The 22,889-nt window shown below is 44.4% G+C and overlaps 1 long non-coding RNA gene across 2 annotated transcripts in view; it reads left to right on the top strand.

Annotated features, from left to right (window-relative positions):
* Positions 1-22,889, top strand: part of LOC146861586 (uncharacterized) — a 735,453-nt gene that overhangs the window by 591,294 nt on the left and 121,270 nt on the right. The window lies entirely within an intron of this gene.

The raw sequence follows: 22,889 nt of genomic DNA, 5'->3' as shown, positions 1-22,889 counted from the left end.
CTGTAAATCAATCCCTGGCCACCAATAATTTAATCTAAGTCTCTCTTTAGTCTTAGAAATGCCTTGATGTGTCATATGTGCCAGAGATATAAGCTCTAGTCTAACTGAGTTGGGAGGAATAAGTCTCAAACCCCTGAAGAGCAGACCATTGCGTTCCGATAACTGCTCTCTTACGTGCCAAAATTTCTTCAAGTTCACATCACTTTTGTGTTTTGTCTCCCAACCCTTTTGACAGCCTCTAAGACTTTTACTAATTCTGGATCTTGTTGCAAAGCTTTCTCTCATCTATCTTTATCAATTATAGCTTCTTTAATGGCGCAAATCATATCGTCATCTTGTTCAATCTCATTGGGATTAGGGTCACTCTTAACAACAAGTCTAGACAATGCATCAGCCACCTTGTTTTCCACCCCAGGCAAATATTTTACACCAAAGTTATAGTCTTGTAGACCAACAACCCATTTGGTAATTCTACTTGAAACGGCGTCAATACCCTTATTCTTAAAGATCTCGCACAAAGGTTTATGGTCAGACCTGACTTCAAACACCCACCCCCTAAGAAGTTTTTTAACTTCTTTATTGACCAATAAACGGCGAGTGCTTCTCTCTCTATAACGGAGTAGCGCAACTCAGCGCCTCTCAAGCTCCTTGAGAGGAAAAGAATAACCTGTCCCTGAGAATGATCCTTTTGTAATAGAACAGCTCCTAGACCTTTCAAACTCGCGTCAGTGACTAAAATGAATTTTTTCTCAGGGTCAAAACTGCATAGTCTGGGAGCTGTTTTCAGCTTCTCTTTAATGGTATAAAATTCTTGTTCACAGCTACTATCCCAAATGAATTCACAACCTTTGCGGAGCAAAGCTCTCATATGAACACATAATGACACAAACCCACTAATAAATTTGCTATAATATTCAGCCATACCACGGAAGCTCATCAGTTCTTCCTTATTCGTCGGGGAGGCTAGATTCTGAATGGCAGTAATCAAACTTTCCTTTGGTAGAACACCCCCTTCGGAGATAGTGTGCCCTAAGTATTCAATGGAGTTCCTCCTGAATTTACACTTTTCAATCTTCACTGTCAGATTGAACTCTTGTAACCTGTTCAAAACCATGAAAAGTCTCTCATCATGTTCCTTAGTATCACTTCCAAAGATTAAAATATCATCTTGATAAACCCTAATACCTGTAAGACCATGCAAAACCTTTTCTAGCGCTCTTTGAAAAACTGAGGCCGCTGAAACGAGACGAAAAGGGAGTCTTGCAAAACGAAACGTACCAAAGGGAGTGACAAATGCCGTTAAATCTTTAGAGACATCAGCCAATCTAATTTGGTGGTAGGCTGACCTGAGATCAATGGTACTGAATACCTTAGCACCTTTTAACAACATTAACATATCATTTATCTTAGGCAGCGGATAACGGTCTATGACAATGCTTTTGTTTAATTCGCGAAGGTCCACACACAAACGAAGGGACCCATCCCCCTTCTTGGCGGCGACTACCGAAGCAACCCATTGAGTAGCTTCCACATCCTCAATTACCCCTTCAAATTTGAGACGTTCCAATTCGAGTTTGACCACTTCTCTAACAGTAACAGGCACGCTCCTAACTTTGCAGCATACAGGTTTTGCATTATCAATCATACGAATGTGATGGAGGTACCCTTTGAGGCAGCCTAACTTATCTGAAAAAACATTCGGAAATGTATTTCTTAAGAGGTCAGAAAATTCTTTGTTTGTGGTGTCGTGACTAACAGAAATTGAATTTAAATCTGAACACTTCTTCAATATGATAGGGGGCGATGAGTTTGGGTCCAACATAACACCTAGATCCCTCTGGTGGAACCAGCTCAATATGCTATCCCCTTTTTGTGATATGTATATTTTTGCGCTTGTTAGCCTGTTTTTATAGTCAATCAAGCCCCAGAAGTAACCAAACAGTTTAATGGGTTCCCCGCCATATGCAAAGGGTTTTATGTCAGGGCGAAAAACCTTTACTTTCCCAACGATTTCCTTGGTGAAGAAGTCTTTCGAGATGATGGTGATCTTTACACCTGAGTCAAACAGAACCTTAGTAGGTTTCCTTTCCACTAGGATTTCGTCAATTGGGCAACTTTTCCCTTCAGCATTTTGTATGGCTTGTACTTGTATTTGACCACAGTCTACCTCATCCTGACATTCATAATTGTCATCAATATCATAATAAACTTCACTTATTTTTCCTCTATAGTTCTTCCCTTTGCACATGACAGAGAAGTGGCCTTTCTTTTTGCATTTACTGCATATCGCCTTCCATCCTGGACACTATCTGTCATTTGCAAAGTGTCCCATTTTCCCACAACGGAAGCATTTTACATTAGAAAAGTCAAATTTCTTGTGTGTTTCTTTTGTAGTTTCATTTTTTACAGTTTCTTTATGATTCGAGGTACCTTTGGGAATAGCTTTAACAGCTTGAATGGAGTTTTTCTCTTTGGTTTCGCCATTTTTCTTTGTAACATCAACACATTTCAGAGAGTGTTCTATCTTTTTTGCAATTACAATTACATCTTCCAAAGTTGGCTCATCCTTTTGCCACAGCTCTTCTCTTACGCGTTCAATGCTGCAGCCAAGCATGAACTGATATCTTATTCTTTCATCAAGAGTTGCAGCAAATTTACACGATGATGCCAACTTCCTAAGCGATGTAACATAGTTCTCAATACTCTCATCCTCCAATTGAGTCCTCCTTCCAAAATGGTACCTCTCTAGAATGGTACTAACCTTGGGTAGGTAGTGTTTGTCAAGCTTAGCAATGCAAATTTCATATTCATTGAGATCACGATCATCAAGTTCAGGAAGGTGATCAAAAACTTCCTGTCCTTCTGATCCTAAACAATGCAAGAGTAAAGCAGTTTTTCTCTCTGCACTTAAAGAAGAACCGCACACTCTTGCATACCTCTCGAAGACCTTTCGCCATTTTTGCCATTTTATAGGGGATCTCCCGGTAATGACAAGAAGAACGGAGGTGCTGTGACATTTTGCTTTTTTTTTTTTGACAGATTCTGTAGATTTTTCTAATTTAATCAATAATTGATTAAAGTAATCCTCTTTTTAAAAAAATAAATAAACAAATTGTGAGAAAAGATTAAGCACAACTTCCTAAATTATAGAAGTTTTAACATTCAAAATGAAAGAGTGCAAAGAAAGTTGTTGTTTGTGTAAATTGTGACACACAATAGTGTGTGTGTCACTGTTGTATAATTATATTTGAATAAAGTGTGTGTGTCACTGTTGTACACAGCTTGGATTTACCGTGGTCTTTGAAAGTGTGTGTATCACTGGAGAGATACACAAAATTTCTCTTCTGCATCCTTGATGTTTGCAGCAGGATGTGTTGTGTCATTTGCCAAAATAACGCTTTTTAAATGTTTGTCATTCTTGTGAAACAACAAAACAAAATTAATTGTGTAATGGGAGGCGAGTCCATGTACGGGTAGCGCGTTGAAATCGGAATGAAAGCTCCGTGTTGACTCGTTGCTAAGCAACGTTGATGAAGGCTGCCATTTTTAGGAAGTTCGTCACAAGTGTGACGCGTCGGCACGTCCAAACACTGATGTAAGATTCTAGGAAGTGAAGTGGAATTCCTAAGCTGGAGTTGCTTTCGCGAGGTATGAGAAGAATCCTGTTAACCTTCGATCGTCAACAGGATCGTCAGGTGAATGCGCGCCTGTTGAAGTTCGATCGAAAACACGATTGTCAGGTGGGTGCGCGCCGTTGAAATCAAATGACGCCTCTCAGCTTAAAACGTTGCACTCACTGGCCAAACTTTGAAACTGCTATTACGAGCACTGGGAGAGTAATATCTCGTTGCTTGAACAGCACGGGAAGAGTCACCGCTCTCCAAACGAGGGTCCAAAACAAACAGTATCCCCTGTAACGTGAAAAACGTGCAGGCTAGATGAGTGCGAGCACGGGACGCAACTCCCAATGAGATATAGTTTGGAAATGGATGGCAGTAGCGCGATCCTTCACCCGTTTGTGCTGTGTATGAATGTCAAATATAAGGCAAAGTTGCCAGGAATCCAAATTAGTAAACGAGATCAGCATAAAGTTCTAAAGTCATTTTTTGGACTAGATGACATTCCCAGGTGAAGCGAGAAGAATACAAAATATTTTAAACAGTACCTGCGATGTAGATAACTGAAGATTGGTTCTTGTTTATGTAGCTTATGAATTGAAGTAGTGTTGAGATCTTTTCATTATTTTGAAGTCAATCCATTAGGGTGAAGCCATCCTCTGTCGCCAAATGTAATGAAGATGATCACTCAGGAAGGTTTAAAATAAGTAAGAAGGTTTATTCCAAAGAAAAGATCCCATCCACATGAGAAGGTCTTACAGGATGAAAGGCCAGACTCCAACTAACCTGCTGGTGATTACATCATAACAGTGCATGCAGATGATAACATTCTTAAGCCCCTAGCAACAGGAGCAGCATCTTAGGATGCCACACGCCTCTACGTCACAGCTTATGTCATCCTCCTATCATGACGGCACAACGGAAGACAGACTGCACACTGCATCTCAGCACACCACATGCCAAGTTACTGCACTTCTAGATCATACCACGTGGCAGAGTACAATCATCTCAAGACACATCACCTCTTTTCTGACGATGTCTGGTATATTTGTTAGGGTAAGATTCTTGAATGTTTCTTCATTTATATTTCAGAAAAACTAATTCTTAATGTGCATTACCGTACTGCATTGGCTTATGCCTCCTCAGCACGTTATTTAGAATTAAGGTTGTTTTAAATATCTGTCAACAGTCAATGAGCTGGGAAGGCGTGTCACCCTTGACACATCATGTCAAACCCTTGGAAGCAGCAGACATGGTTTTTCTCTGTAAACAAATCAATAGTGATAGAGAGAGTGAATGATGGTCAGTGTAAGATGCTTGTTGCCTGATAAAAACAAGGCCTCGATGGTGTTAAAACCCAGTTGGCCACTCTAACGTCAGGGTGAAGGTCTACAGAGTGAACGATAAACGTGGCATGGGGGAGCTTCGAGGGGAGGCCCTCTGGCTCTGGACAAAGATGCGTCGATAAGTTGAGTTCTATCGTGCTGCAGTTGCATTGATATAAAGCTTACTACCACTGACGAGTCGTTTGAAGCAATTTCTGCAGGTTGCACACAAATCAACTAGGCGCTACATCACAGCCTCGGGATTCAGAATAATATAAGGGGACAGTGCCAGTGGGCACGCGCAGTCATGGCACGCCTTCATCTGCTTCGACAAGATGGCGAACAACCCACGCATTCCGGGAAGCCCTAAACCTCACAGTTTGCAACGTCGGCGCCCGCAAAAGGACCCATTTGCTGTCGCGGTCGGACGCTGTGCTTCTAAATCTGTCCGAGGCCACGAGGATTCTCCAAAGGGGGCGCGCCATTTGCTTACTACGTACCTTCTGTGTGGCCTGCGAGCGGTTTCACAGGCTCCGCCAAAACCAAATAAACTCTCTTTAAGGAAATGTGAAAAGTGTGCTCCGTCTTCGAGAAAAAGGAGAGAGACTACGATGACATTTTCCTTGTGTACATGTTATGTCAGACAGCGGCCAAATGCTGCTGCTGGCCTGGCCGCGGGAGTTTTATGAGGGAAGAGCGCGGGAGTAGAGGCCTGTCTGCGATATTAATAAAGTTCGAATACTGGAAGGGGCTGCAGACCAGACATAGACAGAGTGGATTATGTTTAGATGGAGGAAACACTGTGTGGGACTGGAAAGCACGCATTTCCTGAATGTGTTTTAGCCTCCAAAGGGGAGGATATCCAGATAAGGACATTGCTCAGCTTAAGAGAATAATTACAAAAATACAAGTTGTATAATGAAAGATTTGAGATACTGAAAATTCTGGAGGCCAAAGCAAGGGTCTTTTTTTATTTTCTGAAACCACAATTGATTTTGGAAACTTTCCGGAGGGTGGGGTCGTGGGTGTTCAGTTAATAAAAGACAATAGCTGTGGGGGAAAAAACAGTGCAAATAGGGTTGTCACCTGGTGGGTACTTAATGGCCTGGCTGGTATTATGTAGGCAAAGGGCAGTAAAAAATTGGGAAGCCAGTTGAATGCAGTACTTTTCCTCTTTGAAATTTCAACTTACAACGGCAAAGACATAAAGAAATGGATTTAAAAGTATTTCAAAGCTTCTAATTATTTCTTAATGATTATTAAAGCAAACGGGGATAATTGGCATTTTAAAAATAAATAATTCTCAGGATTTTGCACAAATTCCCATTACCTCCTCCTTCGTCCTCCCCCTCCACCGAATTAATTATATAATGAGGCCGCCGCATCAACAGACACACCAAATCTAAAAAATAGTAGAAATGCCCCCTCACCTTACGGCCTCCTGTTTTAGTTGACACAAGCCCCCACCTACTGCAGTAGGCCTGGCCATTACAGGGCTGGAGTGAGAGGTTAATTAATTAGGGTGAAAACGTACTTGGAGTAATGCAATTACCGATAAGTAATTGAAGCATTCACCTACTAGCCCTTATCCGTTTTAGAAAATATAAATAAATAACCAGCATTTATTTCTGAGAACTTTGCCCATACTCCACTTGTCTTGATTTGTTAGTGGTAAATAAAGTACAGCAGCAAAAGGCAGTATCTGAACCCGCCTTCTTTCCGTGGTGAAGCGTTCATGTTACATCACAGGAGATTTTTTGATAGGCAGTTGACTACACTTCATAGGATTGCACTGAACTCAGTAAGAAATACGCAATTATATATTTTTTAAAACAGATTTTATTGTCAAATAGCACATATGAGGCAGAGCTCTGTACCCCAGAAACTTCTGCATAATAAATTTACAGCATCATGACTTTGACTTTTACAAGAACATAATCAAGGAGACATGAAAAGCAATATGAATGAAAGAAAACTACCAAAAAACCCAAACAAACCATAACATAACAACCCCCCCTCCCGTCGCACTAAAGTCTTCCCTAAAGCAGCAAACTATTAGGAAAAGCACCCACACCACGAAATGCAGCACATTAGTGCATCTAGAACCGTTCAGTGCCCAAAAATATGAACTGGAGCTGAGTCAGGTATCCCTGCCGCAGAGACGGGCTCCAGCTGTAGGCCTCGATAGTCTGCCCATCACTGCCAAATTTAAAAATGTTTTTGCGGGCACCCCCTTGCTGTGAAAATTGGGATCTCCAAGCCCTTGCAAAAGTCCAGCCCATTCTTCCACGCAGTCAGGGAGGGCGCTGTCAGTGCTTTCCACGGCTTTGCAATGTCTCTTTTGGCCAGCGTAAACCTCAGTAACATAAGATGACGTTTGTATATGTTGCCCCCCACCCATTCCATGATATGTAGGAGTACCAGCTTCGGCGGGCGGGGAAGGTCCCAACCCAAGACTTCTGAGAGGCAATCAATGACACCCCTTTAAAAGCGTGCCAGGGTAGAGCAGTGCCAGACCGTATGCATCAAAGTTCCCTCTTCCTGTTCGCACCTGAGACACACAGGGGAGACCACCAATCCCGCCTTCCATAACCTAACTCTAGTGAAATATACCTGGTGAAGGTATTTGAGTTGGATAAGGCGTAGACGCACCACTATTGCAGCCCCCCTCAGGGGGAGGCCAGCGCCTCCGTCCAGTCCTCCTCCTCCAGTGGGCCGATATCACTCTCCCAGACCTCTCTAAGCTTCTGTAGTGTAGAGGAACTATGTGTAACTAAGGATTGATAGATTTCAGATGTCTTATGGTCCTGGAGATCGCCCATAAATATCTTCGCCTCAATCGACCTAAACTCAGCTAGCGACTCTAAACCCTCCAAGCTAGGGGAGATGGCATGTCGGAACTGAAGATATCTATAAAATTGGGTTTTCGGCATTTGAAAGTCCTGCTGGAGATCCTGAAAGGACTTCAGAACTGGTCCCCGCATTACATCCCCCAGGGTAGAAATGCCAATACTGTCCCAGCCACGAAACCCAGATAGAATAGCCAACTGTGGCAATCGCCCATTGTTCCAAAGGGGGGTCTCCCTGGTCAACCTATTCCACCACCGAATCTTCCGAAGAGCCTGCTTTCAGATCTGAAATATGACCCTCGTAACGGATGGCAAGGAATTGCGCAGCGGTGCCGAGTGCAATATAGTATGCAAGGTAAGATCCCCCATACACCGCCGCTCAACTGCATAGGAAGGGTCTGCCCTAGCCCCGTACCACCACTTATTTAACACAAGCAATTGCGAGGCCATGTAGTATGATTGAATTTCGGATGTCGCCAGTCCTCCGCAGTAGATAGACCGGAAACATGTCCGTAACGCAACTCTGGATATCCCACCTGCTCACAAAAACTGCCCCAAAGCTGCGTTAACCTGCCGGAACCATTTAGGTGGAATCGGATAAGGGTGGTTTTGCAGGTGATATAGTAAACGGGGGAGCAAGACCATCTTAAAGATGGCTGATCTGCCATAAATGGACAAGGGCATATGGGACCAGGTCTTAAGATCCTCCGCACACGTTCCCATACTGGAGCTAGATTTTTGTCCCAAGACACGCTAGACGAGTCTGACAAGAATACCCCCAAATACTTAATACCCCACGTGGCCACCTGAACCGTCGAGGCCCAGGATCCCAGGCCTGCAGCATCCCCCAGGACCCACAAAGTAAACTTACAGGGGTTCATATATAATCCCGACGACTTCCCAAAGATATGCATAATGCGGAGCAGCCTCAGTCCCGTCCTATTGACATTGGTAAGAAAGAATAACACGTCGTCGGCCTATAGCGCAATGCGGTCCGACAATCCATGGGCACATTCAAAACCAGTCACCTGTGTATCCATTCGCACCCAAGCAGCCAGGGATTGCATAGCCAACGCAAACAAGTGAGGTGATAGAGGGCAGCCCTGTCTGGTGCCTCGCCCGATGGAAAACGTTGAGGAAGTAGAACCAGCAATGCGCACTGAAGCAGTTAAATCAGTGTAAAGCAAGGTCAAATAGGACAAGAATCGTGGGCCAATATTCTGGCAGTGCAGAAGCGCAAATAGATATACCCAGCAAAGGGAATCGAATGGCCTATCCATGTCTGCCAGTTGCAACGCTGCTTATTCACCCAACCCCTATATAGCTACAATAGCAATATTCGCTCAGCGAATATTGTGACGTGCCGCTCTTTGGGGCATAAAACCGGCCTGATTGGGATGCACCAGGGTGGTAATATGGGACCGAAGGCGTTTGGCTAAAGCCTTGGCCAAAATTTTTACCTCCACATTCAGCAAAGAGATAGGGCGATATGAGGTGTGTTGGTCAGGAGGTCGGCCCGGTTTATGGAACACCACCACCTCCACGTGCCTCCAGTCAGGGGGAAGACAACCCCGCTCCCTGGCCTCGTTGGCCACTCCAAGAAAGTGGGACCCTAGCTGCAGAAAGTATTTCTTAAAGAATTTGCATGGAAAGAAATACGCAATGTTTGTGTAAATGATGGCCTGTGCACTTGTCCACTGGCTTTGTACCAAAATGGTAGTGTAAGGCAAATGTGTGTGGGTCAATGAAATAGGCACTTGGCAAATAGAGAGAACATTCAGCCCCCTGACCACCAAATTTCAATAACATGGCAACCTGCAGCGCAGGCAAGATCACTTAGCGACTTAAGTACTGGTTGATGTCATTCTGGGAGATCTGTAGGTTATAAGTTAAATGTCCAACAGAGCAAGGTGAGCATTTCATCCTTCCAAGGACAATAACTTGAGTACCATTAAATTCCAGTCTCAGAGGCAGCCAGTGACAATACAGTTTACAGGTGGAATGGATTTCCCAAAAGGACAATGTTAGGAAATGAATACAAGACAGGTTCCCATAAAGGGCAATCGCTACTATTGGATACCTCGCTGTTTTTACCGGCATGTTGCTGTTTGTTCAGCTTAAACTCACCTACCCGGTGAAGTGAAGGCCCAACAAGCAAGAACTTTGAATAAACCCCATGCATGTGGATTCTTTCCTCAGCCACTTCAAGAAGTGCTGTGCATGGTCGAGGAGGAGGAGGCCTTGTATACACCCCAGTGGTCTATTCTTGTCTGTTTTATTATATTACATGTGTGCAAGGCAAAAGCAAGAGGTATGAGTAAACTCCATAGACAATGGCGTTGTTTCTTATCTGGCGTTACTGCAGAGAAAGCTGAGTACCTTTACTGAGAAGATGCCTCTACCCAGTGCTTTACATGGGCTGGTACTGCTAGGTACAGAATACCTGCACTTCTTTATTTTGTGAGGGAGAGTATCTACCCTTTTCAGCAGAGGTGCAATACTTTTAATTGGAGAGTACTGGATCTTCTCAGAAGGAACTAGGTACTCTAGTTTAGAGTACCTGCACTAAGTTTTTTTCCGGTTCATACATTGACTATACCAAACTCATAAGTCTGATCTCTCATTAGGTCACAGCCTACCGGACAGCACAGCTGTCCGGTATGCAAAAGACATCTTAGGGAGTTTCAGAAAGTTGACCTGGGACTGCATCCTGCCCATTGCGTTCCATTGGCTTTGTGGTCTGTAACTCATGCTTTCTGGCTTTCAATTTACTGGCTTTATTTCCTTTCGGCTGTACACTTGATTTTGTACCTCCCCATGCCAAAGTCACGTTTACAGTATTCTTCCACGAAACCTTTTTCTGTAATAAACAGGCCTGTAAAACTTGTTTTTATCCCTGACATTTGCTGGGCATTCAAAGACTGGGATCAAATGTCAATCTGTGTCTTCCAGGAAGCCTGGTGTCTCTTTTGCTTTCGGCTGACTTCAAAGTGAGAGTGCTTACAGGAAAGAGGAATGCAATGTATTTTCTCCATGGAGCCTGCTTGTGCCCTTTTTATTTTTTTATTTTAGACATAGTCATCTCAAAAGGTATCTAGTTCTTCAGCTGTACACAACATTTGACTTTCATTCGTGGGGAATGAAGTTCATTTTTGGCATTTTCAGGGTGGGTGGAGGCATGAATGTTTCTAAAATCATGTTTGAAAACTATTACTTACAAATAAAAAAATGTGCACTGATTTAGTCTAATGTACTAGTTAGTTGCTTTCTTTCACATCTTATAACTTGTAGATACATTATTGCCTGTTTTCAATGGGGCTGTATGCAAAGTTCAGGAAGGCGCTTGCAGAACACACTGATTTAGTGTGATGTACTAGAACTACTAAGATGAAACAGTTCTGCATGTGAATGAAATAATTTTTGGGAATTTTTGCAGAGACTTTTTCATATTTAACAAGGTTTTTGCAAAATTCCATTTTTTTTGTGAAACTGCTTTTTTAGGAACAAAGTACAAAACCGAATTTCAATCCCAGCGTCAGCCTAATATATGGTGATCTTGGGCAATTTGCACTGTGTATGGTCCATTCACTGTCAAAGCACAGGATTAGATCCTTTCACAAGAAAGAGCCAGCCACATTGTAACACAATATAACAATGCTTGGTTTTCACTTTGATGTGTAAAGCATATGCTTTATTCATGACATCTGTGGCAACTTGTTTTGGAGAGACGGAGAAGTTTAAAGGCATTTTTTATGAAAGCTTTTGTGTTTATGTTTAGCAAAACAAAGATGATGTATTCTGTCTGCAACTGTGCTTTTTTTGGGTAACATATATTACTGAATATAAACGATTTCCTCATTTGTCTTTGCAGGCACTAGGGTCATGATTTGAATGGTGCAGCAGGTGCAGTGGCACAGGGGCCAAAAGCTCTAGGAAACCCAATGAACATCAATCTTTGCTATATTTTACTACTAAAGAAGCAGTCACAAGCGCACTTACCTTGCAGGCACTGAGGACAAGATTTCAATGATGCAGCAGATGCGGTGGCACAGGGGCCAAAAGGTCTAGGAAACCCACTGAATACTGATTATTGCGATAGTTTACTACTAAACAAGCAGCCACAATTGCAGTTGCCTTACAGGCACTAGGGCCATGATTTGAATGGTGCAGCAGTGTGGTGGCACAGAGGCCACAATCTCTAGGAAACCACTGCGATTATTGTTATATTTTACTACTAAGCAGGCAGTCACAGGTGCAATTACCTTGCAGGCACTTTGGCCATGATTTGAATGGTGCAGCAGGTGCAGTGACCCAGGTGCCAAAAGGCCTAGGAAACCCACTGAACACTGATTATTGCTATATTTTACTACTACCCCCAACTCAGAACCAGCTCTGGCCGATATCTCCCCGCTCCCAACTGGCTGACTTCCGTCCCAGTGCTCCTTGTGGCGCGGTGTGAGCGCCACCTCCTCCACTACCTCCACCGCACTTTCCAACCCTTCCCCTATCCCCTCACGGGCCTCCTCCACCTTAGGCCTCCTCCTTTTCTTTTCACCTAGGACACTGGTGCACCTAAAAAGTGTACAAATCAACTTTTTACACAGTGGACCATCTTTAGTTCTCTAAAGTATTTCAGAGCTTTATAAGAGCACCAGTAATATTGCTCAAAGACACTTTTTGTTGGCACTGGTGAGATTGCATGATTTAGCCAGGATCACAGGATGTTGAGCTGACACCGAGACGCAAACCAAGTTCCCCAAGTCAGCAGCCCTTTCTGTTACTTCACATCTTTATTATAGTCATCTGCAAGATGTACAAACAACATTGACAAAGACAATAGATTCCAAATAGGCGAAACCCATTGGCTTTGCCACTGCTAGCTCTTTATTATTACATATAACACAATCTTGAAATACATATCTTCAATATGTGCACTATATGAAAACTTCTCCAACTTTTGATTTTCCTAAAATGTTGTCAATGTAGAATAGCTGCCCAGGCCATCCAAAGAGTGCACATAACTGACTTGCCTCTCAGTTCACTATTGGCATTGTTCGAGTGGGTGGAAGCATGAACGTTTCAAAATTCATGTTTGAAAACTAATTCTTAAAAAAAAAATACTTGCACTTATGGGGCCCTATTACGATGTGATTCGGAAAGCCTCCGACTTCAGGTCTGATGTTTTCCAACTCAAATCTCTGTTTCACTTCCGACCACCCAATTACAATCTAGGCTGTCGAGAGTGAAACCGACTAGTCATTCCGGCTGGATTCTGACGGGCTCCAATAGCCCGTCAGCCAATCAGAGACCACAACATAATCCCATACGATGGCTTTTCCGCCATCGGAATTGCGATGTCAGTTTCTGAAAGGCTTTCCATGCCAGGCTTTCCGAAATGGATAGCCTATCGAAAAGCGACTTTGGGTGCCCATAGTAGGTACCACTTCTCCCTGCAGCCTTCAGTTGGGGGCCGATGGGGCACCTATGGTGCCCCACTGAAAATCACTGCACCATGTGGGAGGCACCACTAATGTGATCTTGTCTGATGTGTACAACACTGATAATATTAGTTGCTCAGGATCATTTTCATTGAACATAAGTAGCTGTTATTACTAAGAAGGTTGGAGACACCTGAGCTAGAAAAATGGTAAACAACACCGTTCAACAGAAGTAAGACTTTGTCCCTGGCAATGGACAGCCATTCACCCTACTGGTATGATTCAAAGCAGTACAGAACATGCACACAGGCTTATAGTTCCCCACCAGTAAATAACAAATCAAACAGTCCGATATTTGCTTCATTGACAGATGTAACTCCAGGCTACTACACTGCCAGTCAATTCCAAACCCATACTGTGTTAAATTTATCCCATTTCCCAATCTGCTACAAGCCCATAAAGATGGTAGCAATGTGCTGTGCAGCTGCATGCTCAGCCCATGATGTAACATGTCCCGGGGACATGCTGGCTTTCCTGCCTGGTAATCTTCTTGACCCATCAGGATTATTGTGACCAGAGAATGGGAGAAACTGACATTGCTGCAAAGATCATGGGCAGATAAATAAAATCCCTCCTTCTCCCCGGCGTCTTCCTGTCCTTCTTTATTGCCTGAAGCGTCCTTAGGTGTAGTCTGAGCTCTCTACACCGGTGTGAGGAGTCACAAAGCATAGGAGGCTTGTAAGATTACCTGGACTCAGCTACTATGTTGTTATGAAGTGAATGTGTGTCCTGAGCCACCTTCCAGAAGAAGTGATGAGACAATAATACACATTGTAAAGAAATGTTACATACAGGTAAGATAGGAGTAAATCCTTTTGCGTTGGAGAGGCAGAGAAATGAGCATCCAACAAGGACAGTGTAATTTGTTTACCATCCACCTCTTTGTGTCTAAGTATGCTAAGGCTTCGAACACCTACATTCCATCTTTGACTCTTTCATCGTTGACCGATCTCTGTACCAATGTCTTCTTAAACCTCAAATATAGGCACTCTTTACTTATCTACAGTGGGATATTCGTTTTTCTACTTTAGTTTTTCATTTCCAAATTTAAAGTGATGCCATTTGGAACGATGCATGACCCAAAACTGTTCTTGAGCACAAGAGCGCTATTTAACCCACCCCCACTTGGAAGATACCATTCCCATGCGTATCAGATCACTAAATCATCAAAAAGCTTGCTACAGTTCTGACTTTTTCAAGTTTGTTTTCAGCTAGGGCTGGATTACCCATACAGATACAGGCCACTGTGAAAACCCACAGTACCTCACAGGACAGGGGTTTTCTTACTGTTAGATGGATTGAGGAATCCTCGACCTTACTGGGCCCCGGAAGCAGGGCTGGACTGGGGAACCAAAGGCAGCCCTGGCAAAAATGCAAAAACCAGCCCTGCTCTTTTCAACCTTCTATTATCTCTCATTCTCTCCTCTTTCTTTTTCTGATCTCTTGCTCTCACTCCATACCTCCCTATCCACTTTCCGTCTCTTTCTTGACCTGCTGCAATTAACCTCGGGGAGCTGGTGAAAGTAACAAATTCAAAACCAAAGGGGATGATGGACGGAGTGTTGAACATTGCAAGCACTCACCCCCAGTCAACTGATCTGGGTTTAATCCATCATCATTCTTTAGCTCACTCCACCACCCTAGTTCAGACATGTCCATATGCAAATCAGTAACAAAGTCACCAGAGGTAGCGCTGGGTCCTCAGAAATGGCCTCACAGGCTCCAGCCCACTAGGGAAATCCATCACAGACTCAAAGGCAGTGCACCACTTTCCTCCCTCTACTCCTACTCTGGTGTATTTTGTCTTTATTAATGTATTTTAAAAACGTTTTGAAAATACCTGCAGGACACTCACTAGCATGTCATTCTTCCCAACCTTCATGGTTTGTTTATTGCTTTTAGGTCTCAGACTACCAGACAGCACAGCTGTCTGGTTTGCTAAAGATATCTTGGGGATATTCAGAACGTTGTCCTAGGAATGCATTCTGCCCATTGCTTACCATTGGCTTTGTGGTTTGGAACTCACATTTTCTGGCTTTGTATTTGCTGTCTTTATTTGTTTTAGGCTGTCCAGCTTGAGTTTGTCCCTCCCGTTGCCCAACCCTCATTTACAGTATCCTTCCAAGAGCTCCCTTTCTGTAAACAGGCCTTTAAATCTTTTTCTTATCCTGTCACATTTTCTGTGCATTCAAAGACAGAGTCCAAATGTCAGGCTCCGTCTTTGAGGGCGCTTGCTGTTTACTTTTCTTTCTCTGACTTCAAAGTAAGAGGATTTATGTGACAATCATGATGGCTCCTGGGGGTAATTCTGAAGTGTGGTGGAAACTAATATTTTAATTCCATCAAAACAAATCAGTACACCAGGTGATGACATTTCCACACATTATTCTCTGTGCGCTGTATATGTATCTGTGAAAATGTATGTCTCTGCATATGTAATGGTCATTTCAATTGAAGATGTGTTATCTGTAATGGCAGTGTTCTACCACACCATGCATTCTTCACTTTACCCCACTCCACTCTACTCTGCACCATTTCACACCACTGCACTCTGCTCTGCACCATTCACATTACACCACTTCACTATACGTCCTTCCAAAGAGCATTACTGAACTCTACACCATTCCATTCTACACCTCTTCAGTCTAAGCCTCTCTACTCTGCATCACTTTACACCAAAGAACTCTACCCCACTCTATTGTACTATGCACCACTACCCTCTTCACCACTGTTCTCTACACCACTCCACAACCCTGCACTCTAAGCCACTACACTCTATGCCAATGTACGCCACTCTGTACCACTCCACTCTATGCCAGTGCACTCTAAGCCATCTGCACTACATCACTCGAATGTACTCTGCACCTCTGCACTCCATGCAACCGCAATCTGCGCTGTACCACTCCACTATGGGCCACTCTGCCCTACTCTGTACCACTCTAGTCTATGCCTCTAGAACTCTGCTCTAACCACTGCACTCTACAACAAGGCACTCTACACCTCTTTACAAAAAAATTATTAACTCTAGGTCACTGCCCTCTATACCAATCTACTCTGCGCCGCACCACTCCACTCTATGTCACTATACTCTACTCTACAACACTCTGCCCCACTGAAATCTACACCACCGCCCTCTACCTTACTCTGTTCTACACTGCATCACTGTACTGTATGCCACTGCTCTCTACACCACTCCACTCTGCACCGCTTTACTCCACTGCCCTCTATGCCACTCTACTATACACCACTGCACTCTACGACAGTCTACTCTGCAACTCTGCACTCTCTGCCATTGAACAATATGCCACTCTACTCTATGCCACTGCACTCTATGCCACTCCAGGCTAGTCTGCACTTCTCTTCTTTATGCAAATCTATGCCAAATCACTCTACGCCACTACACTCACTCTACTCTGTCTCACTCCACTCTACGTCACTGCACTCTACCCTGCACCACTTCACTCTACACCACTGCACTCTATGCCAATCCACTCTAAACCGCTGCAATCTACTCTGCACCGCTGCAGTTTACAGTATTGCACTATTATCTATGCCACTGCACTCTACACCACTTCACTCTACTCTGAAATAATCTACAGTATGCCACTGCACTCTACACCACTGTATTCTACTCTGCACTATTCCACCCTATGCCGCTCCTCTCTCACCACTCCTCTCTACGCCACTGCACTCTATACTACTGCACACTATGCCACAGCACTCCACGCCACTTTACTCCAAACTAATACACTCCATGCCTCTGAACTGCACGCCACTATACACTTCACTATGCCCCTGCACTCTATGCCACTGTACTCTATGCCACTGACCTCTACATCACTAAATTGTACTCTGCACCACTGTACTCTACACCACTATTCTCTATGCCACTTTGCTCTGCACCACTCTACTCTACGCCACTGCACTCTGTAACACTGCACTCCAAGCCACTCTGCCAAAGCACTATATGACAATGTATTCCACTCTGCACTATTCCAAGCTATGACACTCCTCTCTATACCACTGCACTCTACACCACTTTACTCGAAAATAATACACACTATGCCACTTCACTGTGTGCCACTATATACTACTATATACTACTCTGCAACATTCTACTCTATGACATTACACTCTATACCACTGCACTCTAAGCCACTGTCCTCGAAGTCACTGCTTATGTGCCACTCTTTTCTACTCTAAGCCACTGAGCTCTGTGCCACTGGTCGTTAAGGCACTTTAATCTGCACCACTATACTCTACGTCACTGCATTCTATACCACTGCACTCTAAGCCACTCTACTCTGCAACACCGTCCTTTCTGCCACTCTACTCTACACCACTGCGCTTTATGCCACTGCACCACTCTACTCTACAACACAGCACTCTACACCACTCTAATCTACTGTGCACCACTGCTCTCTATACCACTGCACTCTTTTCCACTTCACTCTACAACTCTGTACTTTCCACTACTCTACTCTATGCCAATGCACTCTCCTTTACTATGCACCACTACAGTCTTCACCACAGTACTCTTCAGCACTCCTGTCTAGGCCACTCTACTACACTCTGCACCACTCCAGTCTACATCAGTGTATGCTACTCCTCTACTCTATGGCGCTCCACTTTACCCTGCACCACTCCACTCTACACCACTTCACTCTACTCTGAAACAATCTACTCTAAACCACTGAACTCTATACCCCTCTACTCTACGCCACTTTGCTTTACGACACTCTACTCTTAACCACTGCACTCTACCCAATGTACTCTACGCCACTTTACTCAAAACCAATGCAATGTATGCCACTGCACTTTACACCAATTACTCTGCACCACTGCACTCTATGCCACTATGCTCTACTCTGCAACACTCTAAACCATTGCACTCTAATCCACTGCACACTATGCCATTCTACACCATTGCACTCTACGTCATGTTCTGTATGCCATCACTCTCTAGAGCACTCTACTGTGCAACACTGTAGTCTATGCGACTGCAGTCTATGCAAATGCACTCCACACAACTGCACTCTAAGACACTCTACTCGGAAAGACTACACTCTGCATTAATGCAGGCTACACCACTGCACTCTATGTGACTGCACTCTACTCCACTCTATTATACTCTGTACCACTATACGCCAATCTACAGCACTCCACTCTGCAACACTCTATGCCACTACACTCCGCGCCAAGGTATTTTTTTCACTGCTCTCTAAGACACTCTATTCTGCAAGATTGCACTCTCCACCACTGACCTTTACACTACTCTGCTTCACGCACTTTAATCCATTTCACTCTACTCTGCACCAATCACCTGTATGCCTATGCACTCTACGCCCCTCTAACCTATTCTACACTCTGGACTCCATTCTATGCTGCTTTATGCCATTGCAATCTACGCCACTCTACACGTCTGCACTCTATCCTGCACCACTACACTTTACCTTGCACCCCTTTACTCTACTCTGAAACAATCAACTGTATGCCACTGCACTCTATGTCACTCTACTCACCCTGCATCACTCCACCCTGTGCTACTCCACTCTATGCCATTGCAATCTATGCCGCTACAATCTATGGTGCACCATTCCACTCTACTTTGCACCACTATGCTCTGCAACACTCTACACTACGCCACTGCACTCTCACTCGAAACCACTTTACTCAACACCAGTGCACTCTAAGTCACTGCATTGAATACCAATCTACTCAGCACCACTGTAATTCATGTCACCTCACTCTAGGCCACTCTACCCCACAATACTCCCCTCTATGATGCTCTACTTCATTAAACTCTGCTCCACTCTGCTCCTCTCTATGACACTCCACTCTACAACACTCTACTCCACCCTATGACACTACTCCACTCTACAAACCTCTACACAACTCCCTCTACGCCACTCAACTCCGCTTATTCTATGACACACTACTCCACTCTACTCCACTCCTGCACTCTACACCACTTCAGTACTCCAACCTACACCACTCCACTCTATGCCACTCCACCGTGACACTCTCTGCCACTCCACGGCAATCTACTCCACTCTACTCTACGCAACATCCTGTATGCCAATCCACTCTACACCACTCCACAACACTCTATGCCTCTCCACTCCATGACACTCTACTCCACTCTACTCACTTTACACCACTCAACTCTATGAGATTGTACTCCGCTCTACACCTTTCCTCTCTATGACACTCTACTCCCTCCACAGCACTTGACACCACCTTAAAACTCTACTCTGCCCCCCTCCGTGACACTCCATTCTACCTCTCTTCTACACCACTCCACGCCACGATTCTCTACACCACTCCATTACACTCCACTTTACAACACACAAATACCTTATGACACGCCACTCCACGCCACTTTAATTTATGACACCATTAGCCATGCTGAGCAGCTGCCAAACTGGTGTACAACATGACTAAAACATATTAGCAAAGCCAATAGCTCTTACATAGGTGAGACCTATTGGCTTTGCCAAAGTTTGTTTATTGTTGCAACTATTTTTATTGAGGGCCTGTTAACTATATTCTGCTACTAAGCCATTCTCTTTTAGGTACCTAATTATCTTCTCTCCGAACTCCCACCCCGCTTCCCCGTCCCATCCAACACATTGCTTCCTCCCTTGTTTAAAAAAAATATATTTTCTAGCGGTGGCACAATAACTGCAATATGCTACCAGGGCCACTCTTTTCCCCATTGCAAGGCAATATGTGCATATTTAATTTTCTTCAATATGCCATTAAAACATGGCCACCAATGAAAAGGCAGTAAATGAGATTGACAGGAAAGCCATCTAATCATGAGCAAGGGCCGACTCTGTGTAGTATTGTAGACAGTGCTGTCTATGACAGATAGCTGGAGCTGTCTGTATCAGGATGGGACAACACTACATCTGGCTCCTGACACATAAGGCATCCAGAGTGAATGAGACATTGGCAGAGTAGATGGATATCTTTACGTTGCTGTGAAAATTGAATCATGCATGGACGCAAAAGAAGACGCTTGTTCATAGTTGTCAGTTAAGTTACTTGTGATGGCCATAATTCCTGAGTCTTTCACCCCTCAGATAAGCAAGTTACAGAGTTTTAAGCAGTCCTGGGTGTCAAGACAAGGGTACTTTTGTCACTACTTTCTCTTGCAAGAAACTGGTGGCACCCTCTTACTGGCATTTTAACTCAATGTCAGTTGCACTGTGACTCCTATTTCCCCTTTTCAACTCCAGTGTAGGCCTTCTATCTGTTTGTTTGATGGGTTTATTATTAATTTTATACTTGATAAACATCATTTTATACTGCCTGTGATTTCACCAGACTCAAAGGCTGTGAGATGTCACTTCCTGTAACATCATTATAGGATAAAAGTATGAGCCAGGCTGCTTTCCCTACCCACATGATTGTTAGGTCTGGCTAGGTAACACAGCTATCTGCAAAACCTATTATCACCAGTACTGTAAAATGTAAGTAGAGTGGGCTTTGGCTCCGCCCCATTGGAGTATTACTTTTTAGGTCTCGGCTCGAAGGCTGCGCTTGCGCAGTCTGGCTCCGAGATTTAATGTTAGGAGTGGGGCTTTAACCCGCCCCTTTTTTGTACCTCTTCTCCATTGGCTGGCCTCTGAAATACTGGTCAGCCATTGGAGAAGAGCATTGTCTCTCCAAACAAGCCCCGTCTTTTTCGGATTTGGGGGCGTGTTTTTTACTTTCTTTCTCTCCTCTGGAATGAAAACATTCCAGCCAATGGCAAGAGGAGAGAAAGAAAAACACGCCCCGAATCCGAAAACGCCGCTGCCTTTCTCCGAGGCATTTCTGCTTGACCTCGGAGAAAGGCGGTGGTGTTAATGGCGTCCTCTCCCCCTGCTGTCGGCTCCCGTGTTCGGCTGCTGCTCTGGTCTCCTCCCCCCTGTCCTCTCAGGCTGGCCCAGCGTGGGGCTCCCGGGGGCCTTTTGTGCGCGGTAATTGGTTAAAGATAGGTTTCTGTAGCGGTTGTTAACTTTTGCAATTTAATTATAATTGAATGGTGGTTGTGAAGAATTATATCAGATGGGGAGTCTCATCTTAGCTGATTTAACTCTAACTTCACTTCCATTATTTCTGATCCAACCCAGCGCTCTGAAGTAAATATAAGCCAACAAACAGACCTCTACCAAACTCCTTAATAAAGACATATGTCTGGTGCTCAAGCATCGGTGTATGTGCCTCTATTCTGTAGGTTTGTGTTCGGTTTCTGAACCAAGTGGAGTCACAGATGTATATATCCCTGATTTCCATTCGTCATTTGGGTCCCATTGTGGTTGTACCCTTCATTCACATGTAAATCTCGCACACACATCCCACAAAGGAAAAGTCCTGTAAGCCATGCACAGGTGATCATTAGCGGGCTACAAGTTTCCCATATGAGTGAGGAATGGAGCTACTTGTAACTAGGATGGACCAAACGCACGACTGACCTGATCCCTTCGCTGTGCCCGCGACTGGGATGCTCAAATGATGCTGCCGAAACCCTGCTGCGTTTCGTCTGAAGCGCAGTCTTCACCTGTGAAGTTCCCTGCGCCTGTAACTGGATTGCACAGCGCTATCTTCATTCACTACGAGTAACTAAGCGGCTCACAAGAAACTGGGCTCTCCTTGCACGAGCCTGAAGTGACAGCCAACCCGCGTGGGGATGGGGAGGTCTTTTACGGGGTAGCCGAATAATCTTTTCCGGGGCGGATGTTTCTCCCCTCCCCCCCCAACCTATTGTAATTCATATATCGACTCCCTTACCCGTCAATCACGGTACAATTAGCGTTCCAATATCTGTTTTTTGTCCACTTTGTTAAAGACTTTTTTAATCGAAACCAAGAGACGAGCAAATGGTTTTCAATCCTTGGTGTACAATAAAACAAACACCATTGTTTTTCCAATTGAATTTGGAGGCATTTCATTTCAATAAGGACTACTCGGAGAGATGCACTGTAAAACGTGCCACTTCGAAAGCTGTCCTTACTCATAGCCGTCTCCCTCATAGATATATAGCCGGAGTACCCCAGGCAGGGCCCCATTTTAGAACACAAGGTCTAACCCGTTTTTAGGTCTCGGCTCGAAGGCTGCGCTTGCGCAGTCTCGCTCCGAGATTTAATGTTAGGAGTGCGGCTTTAACCCGCCCCTTTTTTTTTACCTCTTCTCCATTGGCTGGCCTCTGAAATACTGGTCAACCATTGGAGAAGAGCATTGCCTCTCCAAACAAGCCCCGTCTTTTTCGGATTCGGGGGCGTGTTTTTTACATTCTGTCTCTCCTCTGGAATGTAAACATTCCAGCCAATGGCAAGAGGAGAGAAAGAAAACACGCCCCCGAATCCGAAAACGCCGCTGCGTTTCTCCGAGGCATTTCTGCTTGACCTCGGAGAAAGGCGGTGGTGTTAATGGCGTCCTCTCCCCCTGCTGTCGGCTCCCGTGTTCGGCTGCTGCTCTTGTCTCCTCTCCCCTGTCCTCTCAGGCTGGCCCAGCATGGGGCTCCCGGGGGCCTTTTGTGCGCGGTAATCGGTTAAAGATATATGGCACTGTGCTGCAGCGGAGAGTCCCGGCTCTGCCAAGCTACGCGCT

The sequence above is a fragment of the Triturus cristatus genome, chromosome 3_1 (genome assembly GCF_964204655.1).
Source record: "Triturus cristatus chromosome 3_1, aTriCri1.1, whole genome shotgun sequence".
NCBI lineage: Eukaryota > Metazoa > Chordata > Amphibia > Caudata > Salamandridae > Triturus > Triturus cristatus.
Note: the sequence above shows the minus strand (reverse complement) of the source record. Positions and strands in the feature narration are given on the sequence as shown.